Raw genomic sequence first — 16,831 nt, forward strand, 5'->3', positions numbered from 1 at the left:
TCACAGGGGTCCGTCCTCCCGCACGGCTCACAGGGCGTCCGTCCTCCCGCACGGCTCACAGGGTGTCCGTCCTCCCGCACGGCTCACGGGCGTCCGTCCTCCCGCACGGCTCACGGGGCGTCCGTCCTCCCGCACGGCTCACAGGGTGTCCGTCCTCCCGCACGGCTCACGGGGCGTCCAGGAGCTGGGATCTGGGGGCGTTTTCCTCAGAACGAGAACCCAGTGTTCAGCACCTGTTCTTACGTGCATGTTCGCCGGCTCTGGCATGTCTCTGGGTGGCTCTCTCTGAAAGTCACGACCTCCAGTGGCCGAACCTGTCCTTTTTTCTCTCTCCTCTTTTTCTTCTCATTTCTGTGTTTTTTGTTACCTGCTCGTGTTTCTTAAAAACGCCAATCGAGCATCCTCTCTCTTCCCAGTCCTTCGGAGCCGGGCTCCTGGGCCTGCTTTTCCACTCGCCAGGCAGCATGTCAGCAGGGCCCACGCGGGGTGAGCCGCTGTCTCTGAACCTGCACAGGCAGCGACTCCGTCCCGCCTCGCCCTCTGCAGTGCTCGGACTGCTTGGCGGAGGCTGTGGTCTAGTGTTGGCCCAACAAACCCCGTTCTTGACATCTGCGCCCTGGTCAGCCCAGATGGGTTTTCTCAAAGTACAGGCCCTGGATACCAGCATTTTCTCATTGATACTTATTTTCTTACACCAGGACCGCGGTCTCTTTCCTCTGAATCCTGGGGCAGAAGTCTGGCAAACACCTAATTTCTGGAAATATTTAACAGCATTTCGTTTGTGTCTTGAGCACCTCACCACCCTGGCCAGGCTTAGCACTCCAATGGCATGTGTAGAGCACGTCTTCTCTGATGATGATGTTGTCCCTTCCCCTGAAGTGAAGGGTGTTACCGAGCTGGGTAAGCGGCGCCTTTGGGTCCAGAGCTAGCTGGGAGGTTTGCCTGCGGTGGCCACCTGAGGGGCTCCTCACGGCTCCTCATAATCGGGCAGTTCCGTGTGTTCTCTCTCACAGTGCCGGGTGGGCTGGAGTTACAGAAACGGGGACAAATAGTCAAGTTTGAAATACACACTTATTGGTTGACACATTCTGGTATGCTGTCTAAATATATGAAGTCTGTTCATCAGCAGAGCAGTAGTTCCCAAAGCCCAGGGCCCCGGAAGCCCGGGGTTCCAGGAAATGCAGCCCCGGAGTGTCCTGTCGTTACCTTGGAGTGATTCGGTTGTGAGTGACAAAGCCTAGTTTAGGCTCGCGCGGTCTCACGCAAGGCCTTCGAAGCTCAGCCGCAGGAGAGACTTGGTCCAGCACGGCCATTCCTGTAGCCACAGCGGTGGCCTCTGCGGACGGGCCTGTTTGCAGCCCTCAGAGGCTTCCTCGCAACTGCGGGGCCACGGATTTCCTTGAACACGCCAAACAGAGAGAGGAAAAGGGAATCTTCTCTCAAGGTTTTCAGAAAACTCCTTGAAACTCTAATTGGACTGGTTTCTAACACGTTCCACCCCTGATGCCCTGAGGATGGACTGTGTGTTCTTTGCATATCCTTGGTGGTCTTTTTGTAGCACTGCAGCTGGGATGGAGTCACCCTTCCCAGAACCCTGTGACTCCCCCCTTGTCAGATGCTGCTGTTTGGGAGGGATCTGGAGTGCATGTCACTGAGCTGGTTTCTATGTTTCAGAAGGACTGAAGTTAATACATTCATTTGCATGAGATAAGGCTTCTGGGGTAACCAGACTGTCAAGTTCCTTGGCTTTCGGCCACAAATATTTCCATCTGTAGCTCTGATGGGCAATTTGGTAGATACTCTGTATAAGTTAATTAATACTTAACAAATAAGTAGTAGCTAGTAGAGTCTTCTGGAACTGGGTGTCTGTGCTGGGGGCATGCTTAGAATTTAGTGGTGTCCATCGAGCCTAGAGGAGGGGGCTCTCGGCTCAGCCTCAGAGTCAGTCGCAGATGAAACTAGTGGTGACATCTACGGAGTGATGACCAGCTGGAGTACTGTGCAGATGTGGAAAGAATGACATTTGGTGGTACTCGTCTTATTTCCAGAATTTAAAATTCAGCATTTCAAGCCTTTTTTTAAAAAAAAAAATATGATAAGTTTTAAGTTTTACTAGCCTGTTATAAAAATATTAATCATATGGAAAGAAAAAGGTGATGACTTTTAACCCTGCTACCATAGTATCTATGACTCAACAACAGAAATTCTTGTTAGTGGAACTTTCAAAAAACAACTGCGTCTTGGGGGAATGTTTAGTTGAGAAACCCCAGAAGAGATGCATTTTCAGTACAAGTAATGAGAGGCAAACACGATCATGTGAGAGTTATACAAATAGAAACTTCTGGAAAGAGTATAAACTGTCAAGGCAACTCCATTGCTAAAGAAGCACGGTGCACATCAGACTGCAGAGTGTGAAGTGTCCTCAGTGCGACGCGAACTTACTGTCACCTGCAGGAAGCCTTCGCGTGTAGTGCATTTTGGGCAGAAGGATAAGGGAACCTTCTTAAGTCACACTCGATACATGATCCGTGCAAAGGGGTGTTTGCTGTGAAGCATTTGGCCTGGACTCATACTGAGCTCTTGGCTTTTTGCTGTTGTTTTACCTGACTTAGACCTTGGTTGTTTTGGACCATCTCACTGATGGCCGGACGAGGGGTTCTTGGCCAGTGTGCCAGGGTCTTGTGGGTGTGAAGTCGGAACCTGCTCCCTACAGCCACCCCGATGTTCTTGGGTAGCCTGCCTGACCTGCACACTCGGGGTCCACCCTTCAGGCTCCACGGTGACCTCAGCAGAGAGATTGCCCCCATCTGGATAGCTTATTTACCTAGTCTTTAGTTTTATATCCCCACCCCTCCCTGCCTGCACCATCTTCTTGGTTTATTCTTTTTAAAACTCCACCATTCCTAGGCAATCTTCATCATTTTGCTTTTGTTTTCCTGATTTTGATTTAAATAGCACCCATATTTTATCTGTTTCTACTTCCTCTTAAGTCCCCTTATTTCTTGGAATATAAATCAGTCTATTTGAAAAGGAGAGTTTACATTATCCCTTAAGAAAAACTGGTGTCAGTTGCCAGAGCTGTAGGGTAACCTGGTAAACACTGAAGGCAGAAGGACGGTGCAGGGACATGGCGCCCCCTTCCCGCCAGGGCCGCCAGCAGCTCTCCGCTCCCGGGTGGCTCCTTCCTGCTGCTGCCGCCACCTGCATTGTGACCTCGCGTCAGCAAGCAGCAGCACGGACACGGGCCTGCTGTGTCTCACGAAGACTCACTTACAGACACAGAAATTGCTTTTCATGTCATGAAACATCCCTCTTCTTTTGACCCCCCCATTTGAAAAGGTAGAACCCGTTCTCAGCTCAGGGCCCGCGGCTTGCTGTGGCCGGCAGGCGCCTGCTCGCGGCCAGGCCTGGAGCCCGAGCCAGGCACCGCTGGTGTCGGAACAGGGCACGGGGTGCGTCCTGGTGAAACGGGGGACTGGCGTGGAGCAGGGAGAAAGGCGCCCAGGGTGCAGCCCGGCGGCAGGTCGGCAGACCATGTGCTCGCGTCGGAGCTGGGACATCTGGAACTGCGGCGTCACTGCCGTTGTCTGTCCCTGTGACCCGGCTGTCCCAACCAGAGAGCACCAGGACAGACACAACAGCACGTGCATGACGGGAGAGTTTCCAACACAAAACCGGAAAAAGCCAAGGCCAGCGATGCAGAGGCGGGAAGGAAGGTCTGCTTTGGTGAGGGAGCAAGTATCTGAGGGAAGAGAAGAACTTCTGAGGTCAGGAGTTGCCAAAAGCTTGAATATTTTGTCAGTCAGTCAATACCCAGACCCATCTCCTAGCCTCACAGTGTGTAGTACTGGAGCACCCACCCGTCTCCCAGCGGCAACCCCTTTGTTGTGAGTGCTTTGCATCACTGTCTTCCAGAAGTTTCTGAAGGTCGTTTTCCCTCTCCCCTGGCCAGAGGAGCAAAGTGAGTCAGTGCCTCGGGACAGTGTGTCTTCATCTGACTGTCCCTGTGTGGTGGTCAGTTCTGTGCTAAGCCGCGAGTGCGGGCTTTTCCCTTGGCCTCTGTTGATTCCATTTTGTGCACAGTTTGGACAGGAACCCTTGGTTACTTCTTGACGACATTCTGTGTTAGAAAACCAGGACCTGTGTGGCTTCATCGCATACTTGGGACAGGAGTCTTGAGGATACAAGAATTTAGATGTTAACACTGTGCAAATATATTTGCTTTGTATAGAGATAGGCAAATAACACCAAATTTTGGGGAAGCATTTTCTATAGCATTCATAGGGTAAAGATTATTACTGTAACCTGGAAAATAGTCAGTCTTCATGTTACCAGTACAAAAACTGATTTTTATTTCAAAACAAGTTTCTTAAAACATAGTTGTTTTCTCAAGTTGCTTTACTTTCCAGCATCAACACGAACCAGGAAACCTTACACCAGGGTCTTAGCTGACGTGTCTGAGGGTCGTCCTCAGTTGTTAAGTGATTTCTCACGTTGGGAAGAGATCTGGTTTCCCGTTCTGGCTGAGTGGCTCAGTGACACTGTGACCTTGGGAAAGAGATTTCACCTTTGGAAGCCTCAGTTTTCCATGCACAATGGCGGCGAAGCAGTATCTACCTCACTGTGGGCTCTCAATTGCGGCTGCGGCTCCTGATGAACCTGAAAATATCATGCCTCAAAGCAGCATTTCTGCCCCGCACCTGCCCCGCACCTGCCCCGCACCTGCCCCGCACCTGCCACACCTCAGCCTGCCCAACCACCTCAGGTGTGCACAGCACTCACTGTAGCCTCAGCTGGGCACAAGCCTCGAGCACAAGCCTACTTCCTAATGCCCAGTGATGAGAGCTTGTCCCGCAGATTGCCAGCCCAGGAAAGATCGAAATTCAAAATTTGAAAAAGGGCTTCGCTGGATGAATCTTGCTTTGGCACCACTGTAAAGACCAAGCTTGGTTCAGCGGAGCCACCATGAACCGGGGACTGTGTATCCCAGTTATCAGATGCGTTTGTGTTCAATGGGATTATGTAAAAATAGTTCTGAACACATTGGGCGATAAGGAAAAAATATTCTTTATTTACCTAATTAAATAAAAAGCCTTTCAATTGCTGTTGTTTTGCTGGATGCCTAAACGAGTTAAATAGTAGAGGACATGTAGCTGTAGGGTCAGTAACACTTGACATGTCCATCTCGCTTTCCCATATTTTTTTATGTCTGGATTCAAATAATTTTCTCTGTGTAAAAAGGCAGTGTGCATGACATTCAGGTAAGATCAGAATTTGGCCCTGGCCGGTTTGACTCAGCAGTAGAGTCCACAGACCAAAGAGTCGTGGGTTCGATTCCAGTCAAGGGCATGTACCTCAGTTACAGTTTGGTGCTCAGCCCTGCTCGGGTCATGTGGGAGGCATCCAGTTGGTGTGTCTCTCTCACATCAATGTTTCTCTCTCTCTCTTCCTGCCTCCCTCCCTCCCGCTATGTCCAAAGATAAATGGAAAAATATCCTTGGATGAGGATTTAAAAAAAAAAAAAAAGATCAGAATCTGGGTAATTTGAGTCTTTGTGGCCCCCTGAACTCTCTTAAAGTTGTTTAAACGCAGGAAACATTGACTCACATGTTTAACACCTTAACAACATCACTTCATTTGCATCTGTTCACCCGTTGCCATTTAGTTTTTTCCTCCAGTTTTTATTAATTTTGAGAATGAAAAAGGATGAAGAATCTATTCTACGTTTCTCTCACTTTCACATTTCTGCAGGTGAAAGAGGAACAGATGTAACAGGTGTTATTAGACCTTCCTCACCTCCTCCTTTCTCGACTCGTCACCTTTTTCCATGCCTGCAGCAGTTTCCACATCTGGAGAATGGACGTGACCTGTCCAAGTTGCCCCCAGCCCCACGGCCAGGACTGGGAGCTGAGCAGACCTCAGTGCCACGCCACCAGGCAGGGGAAGTTAACCCAGGGCCTAACTCACGTGCAGTTGGAAGTTGAAGATGGTGAGCCCTTGAGTCCTCTTTTGGGGTAAAGCAAATTCTAGACACATTTGCTCTTCTGGGTTCCTAGGGTCGCACGTTCCAGGTTGGTCTTTTCACCAAATGGCTCAGCCAGAATTTGGAGCCAGATTTTTTTTTTCCAACTTGGGTGACGCCACCATGGCTTTGGAACATGTTGACCAGTATGCCAGGTAATTTTAAGGTACACGTGTTAAGACATGAGTCACAACTGTAAGCGCCGAAAGTAACATATCATTCAGATACTCTGAATGGATGCAGCGGGGCCGGCAGGGGACGGATTCTCCCTGTGCCAATGGGAACAGAAGTTGGTGCGGTAACTTTGGGGAGCTCAGCCACACTGGTCAGCTGCTGCTCTGGGCCTTAGTTTACTTGTCTGTAAGATGGACTTACTCTTAGCTCAGTGGTTGGTGAGATCAAAGGACAGAATCGATATGCATAGTTCTGTGACATTTGGTGGTATCTCAGGCCATCAGAGGCCATCCAGTCTAGTCTCCACAGGACGCGCCTGCGGCTCCGCCGCTGTGACACCAGGGGCCAGGACGGTACCGAATGTCCTTGGCTTGTTCAGAGGTTTCTGCAGCATTTGAGAATCAGAAGTTTGGTTTGTTCTCCATGAATCTTCTGTCAGGTCCTCAATTCATGTACCTGAATTTAGATTTAGCATCCTTTCAAATTTTGAGAGTTAAAAATAAAAATGTTCATTTTAAAAGTTAATGCTCGGCTCCACCGTGTAACCTGAGTTCCAAGGGGACTTTTCCACACTCCTTTCCCCGCTAGGACATTCTCGCCTTGTTTTATCAACAGCTAGGGCAGGGATTTCTTCATCCTTGTCCTCTTCATGACATCATTATTATTTCCAAATGTGAAATCAGAGTATTTTAGTTGGAGAAACCATTTCATTTTCTCACCATGTTTCGGTCTAGAATGTCTCCTTGTACTTTTTATTCTTTACTTGGGGATACATCCAAGTTCTCAGACACAGAACATTTAGGACTTAATTTTAGTATGATAAGCTAAGAATTCACTTGAAGGTAACTTTTAGTTAGTTCTCTCTAGATCTTTATGTCTCCCAAGTTAAAATATGCTAAATGGAAATGTGAAAACACAACCCCAAACAAATGCGTGCATCTTTAAATGACACTGAGATCATACAGCATGTCTTTCCTGCGTCACAGCTGTTTCTTTCCTCAGGCCAACGGCTGTCTTCCTCGAATTTATCTGAGTAGAAGATTAAGAGGAAAAAACCCTTGGGATTTCCTTAAGTAAACTGTGAGACCCCTGACCAGTTCCCCACATCTCCTGTAGATAATAGCCAGCTCTTGTGTTTATGTAGCTGTGTGTGTATTGTGTGCACGTGTGCATGTACACGTGTGTGTATGTTACGTCTGTGCATGTGTATGGTGTGTGCATGTGCGAATGTGAACACATTTGGAGGGAATCGCTTTCCCCTCAGTCTGGAAACTGGGGGATTCTTTTCCTTCCAGTCTTATGGCAGATTTTCTGCTTGAACGTCTTTGGGCATTTGCCTCCAGACGTGGCAGGTTAGCTAGGAGGTCATTTTGCTTCGGGTAAAGGACCGGGAGGCATTCTTGTTGCACACGTTAACCTTTGAGTCGAAAACGACCTGTAGACACAGGAAAGCAGAGTAAACAGGGAGGCCAACTTCGCTACCACGGTCTCTGTGCCAGGAACACAGAGGTAGCCATTCTGTGTGGGATCCCCAGCTCGTCCACGCTGGCCAGCAGACACGCTCCTGCCAGGTCATGATGCCGACGACAGCTCGCTCCTTGGACTTGCACAGCTTGACGACAGCCTGTTGCTGATAGTTGCACAGTAACAACTTCTCAGTGTTTTGCTACTTGCTGTAGTTTTGGGGTTCAGGTACTCCTTGAGTTCATTTTCTGACTGGTGTACTTTTTATGGATGCTAAATAAAACACTTCCACAGAAGACTCTCATGATTGAGGCCGTGCAGAAACACGTGGTCTGCCCGGGGAGCCGCCCCGTGACAGCCCTGCGGGGGGTGGCCTGCTGAGAAAGCTTCTGGAGATGGATGTCAACCAAGGGAGAGCCAGTCATTCCATACGTTTTCTAATTTCAAAAAATGTGCACCATCAATATTTTTTCTTAATTGAACAGTTTGTTGAACAGACGGGTGCTTTAATTATGGTGGCCTAAATTTGCACACATTGCGGTAGTATTTTGCTACACTAATTACCTTACTTGTCAAGAGGAACAGGTAATTACTACATCAACTCACCCTCCTGCGGAACATGGAAACATAACTTTATTTGAATCGATACAATAAACCAGAGTACAGCCCCCCACACACACCTTCGCTCTCGCTGAAGGATGGCAGTTCTCACAGTGTTTATGTTTTTGCATCTGTCCACCTGTGGCAAGTCCAGAAACGTGTAGACTCGGAGAGTGTGTGGACAGGAAGGAACCTTTGAAAGGATGGAACCCATGAAATCTCCACAGAATGAGTTTCAGAAGGAGGTGACCTTCGAGACCACGCAGGAAGTAAATGAGTGTCACTGGCACAGATCTCATCTCGCCAGGCTGCTAAAAAGCTCAGTGCGTTTCAGTGATTAGAAAAAACAATCCTAGAACAATCTTTTGGTATAGTAGACTTGGAATATTCATTCCCGTCGTCTCCCAGGGCTTCGGCCGCCAGGTGAAGAGTGTTTACCCCACACTCTGTTGAGCTGCCAGGTGCAGCGCAGTCACCGGGCTGCCTCTCCTCCTCTGGGTGAGTGTCAGCTTTTATGATAAGTATGTTAAAGTTCTACATAGTATGTGCTTTTCTAAAGGCATGAACATTTTGAGCATGCGGACGCCCCTACGCAAACCATGCCGCACTCCCGTCCTGGCTGCCATGGTGTAGAAAAGACTTGCTAGCTTTGAGGTGTGGTGTGGAATACAACAATGACGTAACAGAGGTGAGCTATCATAAAAGGCTGTATCCCCTTTTTAGTCAAACACCTGTGACAAATTTACGAACTGTGGTTAACATATGCTACTTACAAGTGGTTTTTCAGAGTCATCGGCAGGAGAGGAGCTCAGCCTGCAAAGAACTCAAGTACCTGCTTCCCCCTTGCACCTGGCAGGAGCAGGGACATTAGACATTCAAGATGTCAAGGGTCAGGGTGCAACCTTGCAGATATTCTGTGAAACGGCTGCACAGCATCCAGTGGGTCTCTTGGGGGCGTTTGCGATGTAGGAGGGGTGGTCCTCTAGCTCTCAGCCCACTTCAGTTTCTGATGCCTGAAGTCCTGGCATAGGTGCTGTGCTCCTGTGACTTTAGTTTTGTCACGTGCGCTGCAGCTCATCAGGAGTTCTGTGACTTGTTACAGTGTAGCTTATAGTTTGTCAAATGCCATTGCAGCTCACCCTGGGTTCTGTGACTTGTTACAGTGTAGCTTATAGTTTGTCAAATGCCATTGCAGCTCACCCTGGGTTCTGTGACTTGTTACAGTGTAGCTTGTAGTTTGTCAAATGCCATTGCAACTCACCCTGGGTTCTGTGACTTGTTACAGTGTAGCTTATAGTTTGTCAAATGCCATTGCAGCTCACCCTGGGTTCTGTGACTTGTTACAGTCTAGCTTGTAGTTTGTCAAATGCCATTGCAGCTCACCCTGGGTTCTGTGACTTGTTACAGTGTAGCTTATAGTTTGTCAAATGCCATTGCAACTCACCCTGGGTTCTGTGACTTGTTACAGTACAGCTTGAAGTTATGGGGTTTTCCTTTTCTTCGTTGTCTAACTGAAGAATAGCACAGGAGAATTCGATTTTGTCATACGTGCATCCAGTACTGGAGTGCCTACTGCATGTGAGAGTCACGTGCTGTGCGTGGTGGGAGGGGCAGGGAGGCCGACCTGCGCTCCTTCCAGGAGCGGAATGAAGGAGCAGTCTATTCACCTGATGAACGTGCACGACGGAAAGGATAGCGCAGACCTTGGGAAGATCACTTAGTTCTATCAGGACAGGCATCATGGGAGGGGTGGCTTTTAACTTCAGATCTACAGGTTAAGAATGACGTCCATATACAAGAGCTGGAGGAAGAACTTTCCAGGCAGAGGAGTCATGAGGGTCGAGTCTCAAAGTAGGAGCAAGTGTGTGGCGGGAGAGGCGCAGATGGGAGCAGGGAGCCACACAGCGCAGCGGGGCCTGCGCCTCTGAGGTTGCCGCGAGGCTCCCTGGGCAGCTGCTGTGACTCGGGTCAGAGTCAACCCCAGGCCGGCTGCTGGAGAAAGGTTCTGAGCGTGGACTTCCTGGGGATGGAGGAAAAGGCAGAGGCACGCCCACACAGACTCAGCTCGTGCCACTTAGGAGAAGACCCACTTCTCCGGGGGTGCGCACAGGTGCACACTCAGAGGTGTGGGAGCAGGGCCGCTGGGGCGCTGGCCTCATGTGGTGCCGGCCTCACGTGGTACCAGCGGCACCCCCAGCAGCCTCACCCAGCCTTAGTGAATCAGACCCTCGGGGAAGGGCCCAGCAATCAGCTGCCATGAGCTCCCCTGGCAGTTCTGATGCGCACACCCCTTTATGAGTTACTGGTGCTGGAAAGGACTTGTCCAGTTCCCCAAGCCACTGTTGTCCCTCCGTGGATGAGGCAGCTCAGCCAAGGGGTGGGCCAGTGCTGATGAAGCCTGGTCTCGACCTTATTCGAGTCTTTTTGCTCAAGGGTTTATGGAATTAAAGAACAGAATAACCAAAACCCACTTTGTGTTTTGGAGGGATAATTATGCTGTTTACACAGGAGGAGGTGGATAGACCTTTAAGAACGAGTAGTGCTGTGGTCTGTGACCTGAAGCTGCCTCGTTTCTCTTGCCACTGTTTTCTCACAATTTAGAAAAGCAATTTTAGCGTGAATAACCCACTCCTTTCTCCTGTCAGTGGTAGAAAAACAAGGGTTTTGTGTTACTTATACCATCGAGCCACGAGGAGAGGGTAACAGCATTCTTTATTTCTGTATTGCTCAATGTGTTGGCCTTGGTGGGGTTTGGAAGAACTGATGCTCCCAAGTTATGTTTTAAAAGTCATTGCAGAAGGCAGATTGATTATTTTCAGGCCCAGAATTTCTTCTTGCTCATATCTTTCTGAGGGGCACCAGAGACTCAGCCATTGGAGGACCCAAGCTGCTCTCCTGACCTCCAGCTCAGCCCTGCTCACCTTAGTGTCTCAGGCTCACAGGTCATTTCTTCTTTGAAGCCTGTTCTGGCCTCCTGTGCCTGGGTCAGATTCCCATGCGCATGTGTTGGTGTTTCCTGTTGGACTGTGGGCCGCACGAGGACACGGGTCTTGTTTGGCTCACTTCAGGCTGTACTCGGCTTCAAACAGTGTCTGGCCTGTAATCAATGCTGGAAAAGTAGCTGTCAAATGCATGCCTTTTTATTTTAATCAGTTACAGTTTACACTCAATATGATTTTGGATTAGTTTCAGGCGACAGCATAGTGGTTACACAACCATCTACTTTACAAAGTGTCCCCTCATATTTCCAGCAGCCACCTGGCACCATACATACTTGTTACAATATTGTTACCTACATTTCCTATGCTGTACCTTACACCCCCATGACTGTTTGTAACGACTAATGTGTACTTCTCAAACTCTTCACCTTTTTCACTCAGCCCCCAGCTCTCCACCCCTCTGAAAACCATCAGTCCATGAGTCTGTTTCATTTTCGTGTGTTTGTTAATTTTGTCCTTTAGATTTCATACATAAGTGAAATCATATGCTATTTATCTTTATCTGTCTGACTTATTTCACTTAGCATAATACCCTCTAGGTCCATTCATGCTGTCACAAATAGTAAGATTTCATTATTTTTCATGTAATATTCCATTGTGCATATGCATTGCAGCTGCTTTGTCCACACATTCATTGATGGGCACTTGGGTTGCTTCCATATCTTGGCTATTTTAAATAACTCTGCAGTTAACACAGGGGTGTATATATTTTGTCGATTTAATGTTTTAAGTTTTTTCAGATCTATATCCAGAAGTAGAATTGCTGGGTCATAAGGCAGTTACATTTTAAATTTTTATTATGTATTTATTTATTTATTTATGTTTTTATCTTCACCCAAGGACATTTTTCGATATTTTGTTCAGATAGAGTGGGAGGGAGACAGAGAGAGAGAAACATGGACGTGAAAGGGACACATCTAGTGGTTGCTACCCACACGACACAACCAGGGCCGGGGACACACTGCAACCGAGGTACGTGCCTTTAGCGGGAACCGAATTCAGGTCTGTCTGGACCGCAGGCCAACGCTCTAACCGCTAAGCCACACTGGCTAGGGCACATTATAAATTTTTAAAGGAACCTCCATGTTGTTTTCCTTAGTGGCTGCACCAATTTGCAATCTCACCAATAGGGCATGAAGGTTTCCTTTTCTCCACATCCTCGTCAACACTTCCACACTTGGTGTTTATTTATTGTTGGTAGTTATTCTGATAGGTAATATAGGTGATAATTTGCATTTCCCTGATGAGTAGTGACTCTGAGCATTTTTTCATATGTCTTGGCCATGTGTATGTCCTCTTTGGAGAAGCGTCTATTCCGGTCCTTTGCTCTTTAAAAGTTAATCCTCACCACCCAAGGACATTTTTCCATTGATTTTTTTTTTTTGTAGATATAGTGGAAGGGAGGGAAGGGGAGAAAGAGTGAGAAACATCAATGTGAGAGAGACACATCAAGGGGCTGCCTCTTGAACGACCCCAACTGGGGCTGGTGATCAAACCTGCAACCCAGGCACTTTTCCTTTACCAGGAATTGAACCTGAGACCCTTTGGTCTGTGCGCTGATGCTGCAACCACTGAGCCAAACCAGTCAGGGCCTTTGTCCATTTTTAATTGGGTTGTTTGTTTCTTTAGTGTTGAGTATCGTAAATTCTTATACAGTTTAAGATAGTAACCCTTTATCAGATGTATTAGAGAGTATGCTCTCCCAATTGCTAAAGAAATGCCAGAGATTTTACTGCCTATGTTTTTTTCTTTCTAGGAGTTTTATGGTTTCAAGTAATACCATTTGAGATTATTCTTGTATAGCGTGTAATTTCTCTGCATGTATCTGCCCAATTTTCTCAACACCATTTATTGACTAGACTGTCTTTACCCCATTGTATCTTGTCTAACGATTAATTGACCATATAGGTGTGGGTTTATTACTGGGCTTTCTGTTCTGTTCTACTGATCTGTGTGTCTGTTTTTCTGCCAGCACCGGGCTGTTTTTATAGGTACGTAGTGTTGTTTGATATTAGGTAGTGTAATTCCTCTAACTTTGTTCTTTTTTCTCAAGATTGCTGTGACTATTCAGGGTCTTTTGTGTTTCCATATAACCTTTTGGATTATTTGTCCTGTTTCTGTGAAATACACCATTGGTATTTTGATAGGAATTGCATTGAATTTGTAGATTGCTTTGGGTAGTATGGACATTTAAATGATGTTAATTCTTCCAGTCCATGAACATAGTCTATGCTTCCATTTATTTGTGTCTTCTTCGATTTCTTTAGTATCTTATAATTTTCCAAGTACAGGTCTTTTACCTCATTGATTAAATTTATATCTCAGTATTTTATTTGATACAATTGGGTTTTGTTTTTGTTTTTAGTTTTTCTGTCTGATTGTTCTTTGGTATATAAAAATGCAACTTATTTCTGGATACTTATTTGTATCCTGTTTCTTACTGAATTTGTTTGTCAGCTCTCATGGTTTGGTGGAATCTTTAGGGTTCTCTGATACAGTATCGTGTCATTGGCAAACATGACAGTTTTACTTCTTCTTTTCTGATTTAGATGCCTTTCATTTCTTCTTCTTGTCTGATTGCTGTGGCTAAGCAGACTTCAGTACTACGTTGAACAAGAGTAGAGAAAATGGGGTGTTAGAGCCCCCCTGCAAGGCTGTATTATGTCAGTCTCTCCCTTTATGTCCATTTGTTTTATGGAATAGGTGCTCCTCTGTTGGGTGTGTAAATGTTTACAAGGATTATATGCTCTTGTTGGATTGATTTCTTTATCATTATGTAATGTCCTTCTTTGTTTTTTATTATGGCCATTGTTTTAAATTCTGTTTTGTCTGATATAAGTATTGCTACCCCAATTTTTTTTTCCTGTTTGGTATGCTTTTTCTCTTAATGACTTAATTATCTGTTACTCTTTTTAACTGATTATTGGAAGGCAAGTCTTTATAAAAAAGGGGATAAACAAAATATTAAGATACAGTCCCATGATACCAATATCAGAGAAGTGTAGACAAAACCAAAACTATTTACAAAGTAAATCAGTTTCTTAAAATCATTTTTTAAATTATAGTTGGTATGCAATGCTATGTTAGTTTCAGGTGAACAATGCAGCGATTAGACATTAATGTATCTTATCAAGTGATTATACCAATAAATCTGGTACCCATCTGATCCCCATACATTGTTATTACAGTGTTAGTGACTATATTCCCTATACTGTACTTAACGTCTTTGTGACTATTTTGTAATTACCAATTTGTACTTCTTAATCCTTTCATCTTTTTCACCTGTCTCCCAACCCCCTACCATCTGACAACCATCACTTTGTTCTCTGTATCTGAGTTTGTTTCAGTTTTTTGTTCAGATGCCACATATAAGTGAAGTGACATGGTGTTTATATTCCTCTGTCTGACTCATCTCACTCAGCACAGTGCCCTCTAGCTCCACCGACGTTGCAGATGCGAGATTTCACTCCTTTGTACAGCTGAGTCATATTCCATTGTCTGCGCTGCTGCTTCTGTCCCCGCTCATCTGCTGGTAGACACTTTGCTCGCTTCCATATCTTGGCTATTTTAAATAATGCTCCAGTGAACATATGGATACATATATCCCTTTTTTATTGCTAATCCTCAACCAAGAATATTTTTTCCATTGATTTTTAGAGAGAGTGGAGGGGGGGTGAGAGAGAAAGGGAGAGAGACATTGATGTGAGAGAGACACATTGATTGGTTGCCTCCCTCATGCACTCCCACCCAGGGATTACATTTGCAACCTAGGTACATGCTCTTGACCAGGAATAGAACTTACAACCCTTCTGTGCATAGGCTGACGCTCTACCCACTGATCAACACCAGCCAGGCCTGGATGCATTTGTCTCTTTGAATTAGTATTTTTTTTTTGTTTTTTTTTTTTTGTTTTTTTCTCACATAAATGCCCAGAAGTGGAATTGCTTGGTCCTTTGTCTCTTGTTATAGCCTTTGTTTTAAAGTGTATTTTGTCTTACTTATGCATTGCTACCCCAGCTTTTTTATAAATTTACATTTCCATTAAATACCTTTTTCCATCTATTTACTTTTAATCTGTGTGTCTTTGGATCTAAAGTGTCTTTCTACACACTATATGTAAGGGTCTTGTTTTCTTCTCAATTCAGCCACGCTGTATATTTTTATTAAAACTAAGAGCCCCCTCCGACTCGAAGTATTATTTAAATTTTTCAATTACAGTTTACATTCAGTATTATTTTGTATTAATTTCAGAAGTACAGTATAGTGATCAATCATATACTTCACAGAATACGTCTTTTGATTGGAGCATTGATAGATATGTAGTTATTGCCGTTTTATTATTCATATTTCTGTTCTTCTTAAAGAAGTTACTTTAACATTTCTGGTAATCCTGGTTTGGTGGTGGTGCACTCCTTCAGCTTTTTCTTGTCTAGGAAGCTCTTCATCTGCCCTTTATTTCTAAATGATAGCTTTGCTGTGTACAGTAATCTTGGTTGTAGGTCAGAGCTTTTTATTACTTTGAATATTTTACGCCAGTCCCTTCAGGCCTACAAAGTTTTTGTCAAGAAATCATCTGACAGTATTATGGGATCTCCCTTGTAAGTATAACTAACTTCTTTTCTCTTGCTGCTTTTTAGATTCTCTCTATGTCTTTAATCTTTGGCATTTTAATTCTTGTGTGTATGGCTGTGGGCCTTTTTGGCATCATCGCCTTGGGACTCCCTGCTTCCTAGGTTTGTGTATCTCTTTGCAGATTAGGGAAGTTTTCTGTCATTGTATCTTCCAATCGATTTTTAACTTCTTGCTCTCTCTCTTCTGCTCCTAGTACCCCTGTGGTGTGAATGTTGTCTGAGAGGTCCCTTAAGCTGTCCTAATTGTTTTGGATTCTTACTTCTTTTTGCTGTTCTGATTGGGTATTTTCTGCTATCTTATTTTCCAAATCGCCATTTGATCCTCTGCTTCATCTAATCTACTGTTGATTTCCTCTAATATATTCTTCATTGCAGTTATTGTATTTTTCATTTCTGATACTTTTTTATTCTTTCTGTCTCCATTTTTTTTGTTTGTTCGTTTCCTCCCTGTTTGTTCAAGTTCTAACTGAGATAATTGAGCATCCTTATAATCAATGTTTTCAATTCTGCATCTGGTAGATTCCTTGTTTCCATTTTATTTATTTATTTATTTATTTATTTATGGAAGTTTGTTCTGTTCTTTCATTTGGGATGTGTTTCTTTGTCTGCTCATTTGGGCTGTCTCCTGTGTTTGTTTCTATGTATTCAGCAGAGATGCTGTGTCTCCAGGTCTTGGTAGAGTGGCCTCCTGTAGTAGGTGTTCTGTGGGGTCCAGTCTCCCTGGTAACCTAACTGGGCTTTCCAGATGTGTTCCTTGTGTGGGTTGTATGTGCCCCCTGTTGTAGTTAAGCTTGATTGCTGTTGGCATGTCAGTGGGAGGGATTGCCCCCAAGCTGTGGAGGAGTGGCATGGAGCAGGATTCCCTTTAGCAAGATCCAGTGCCTGCTGGGTGTGCACTCGGAGTATGTTGTTTGTGGAGGTGGTTGGGTGGTTGTCTGTTG

The 16,831-nt window shown here is 45.5% G+C and overlaps 1 long non-coding RNA gene across 7 annotated transcripts in view; it reads left to right on the plus strand.

The window, feature by feature from the left end:
* LOC118633076 overlaps window positions 1–16,831 on the plus strand; it is a 269,140-nt gene that overhangs the window by 185,207 nt on the left and 67,102 nt on the right. The window contains exon 1 of one of the 7 annotated variants that reach the window (XR_004960141.1): window positions 5,755–5,989. The exons of the other annotated variants lie outside the window; for them this stretch is intronic. This is a non-coding gene — a long non-coding RNA (uncharacterized LOC118633076). Of the gene's footprint in view, window positions 1–5,754; window positions 5,990–16,831 lie in introns of those variants that run through there. 7 annotated transcript variants of the gene reach the window in all.

The sequence above is a fragment of the Molossus molossus genome, unplaced genomic scaffold, assembly GCF_014108415.1.
Source record: "Molossus molossus isolate mMolMol1 unplaced genomic scaffold, mMolMol1.p scaffold_m16_p_18, whole genome shotgun sequence".
NCBI lineage: Eukaryota > Metazoa > Chordata > Mammalia > Chiroptera > Molossidae > Molossus > Molossus molossus.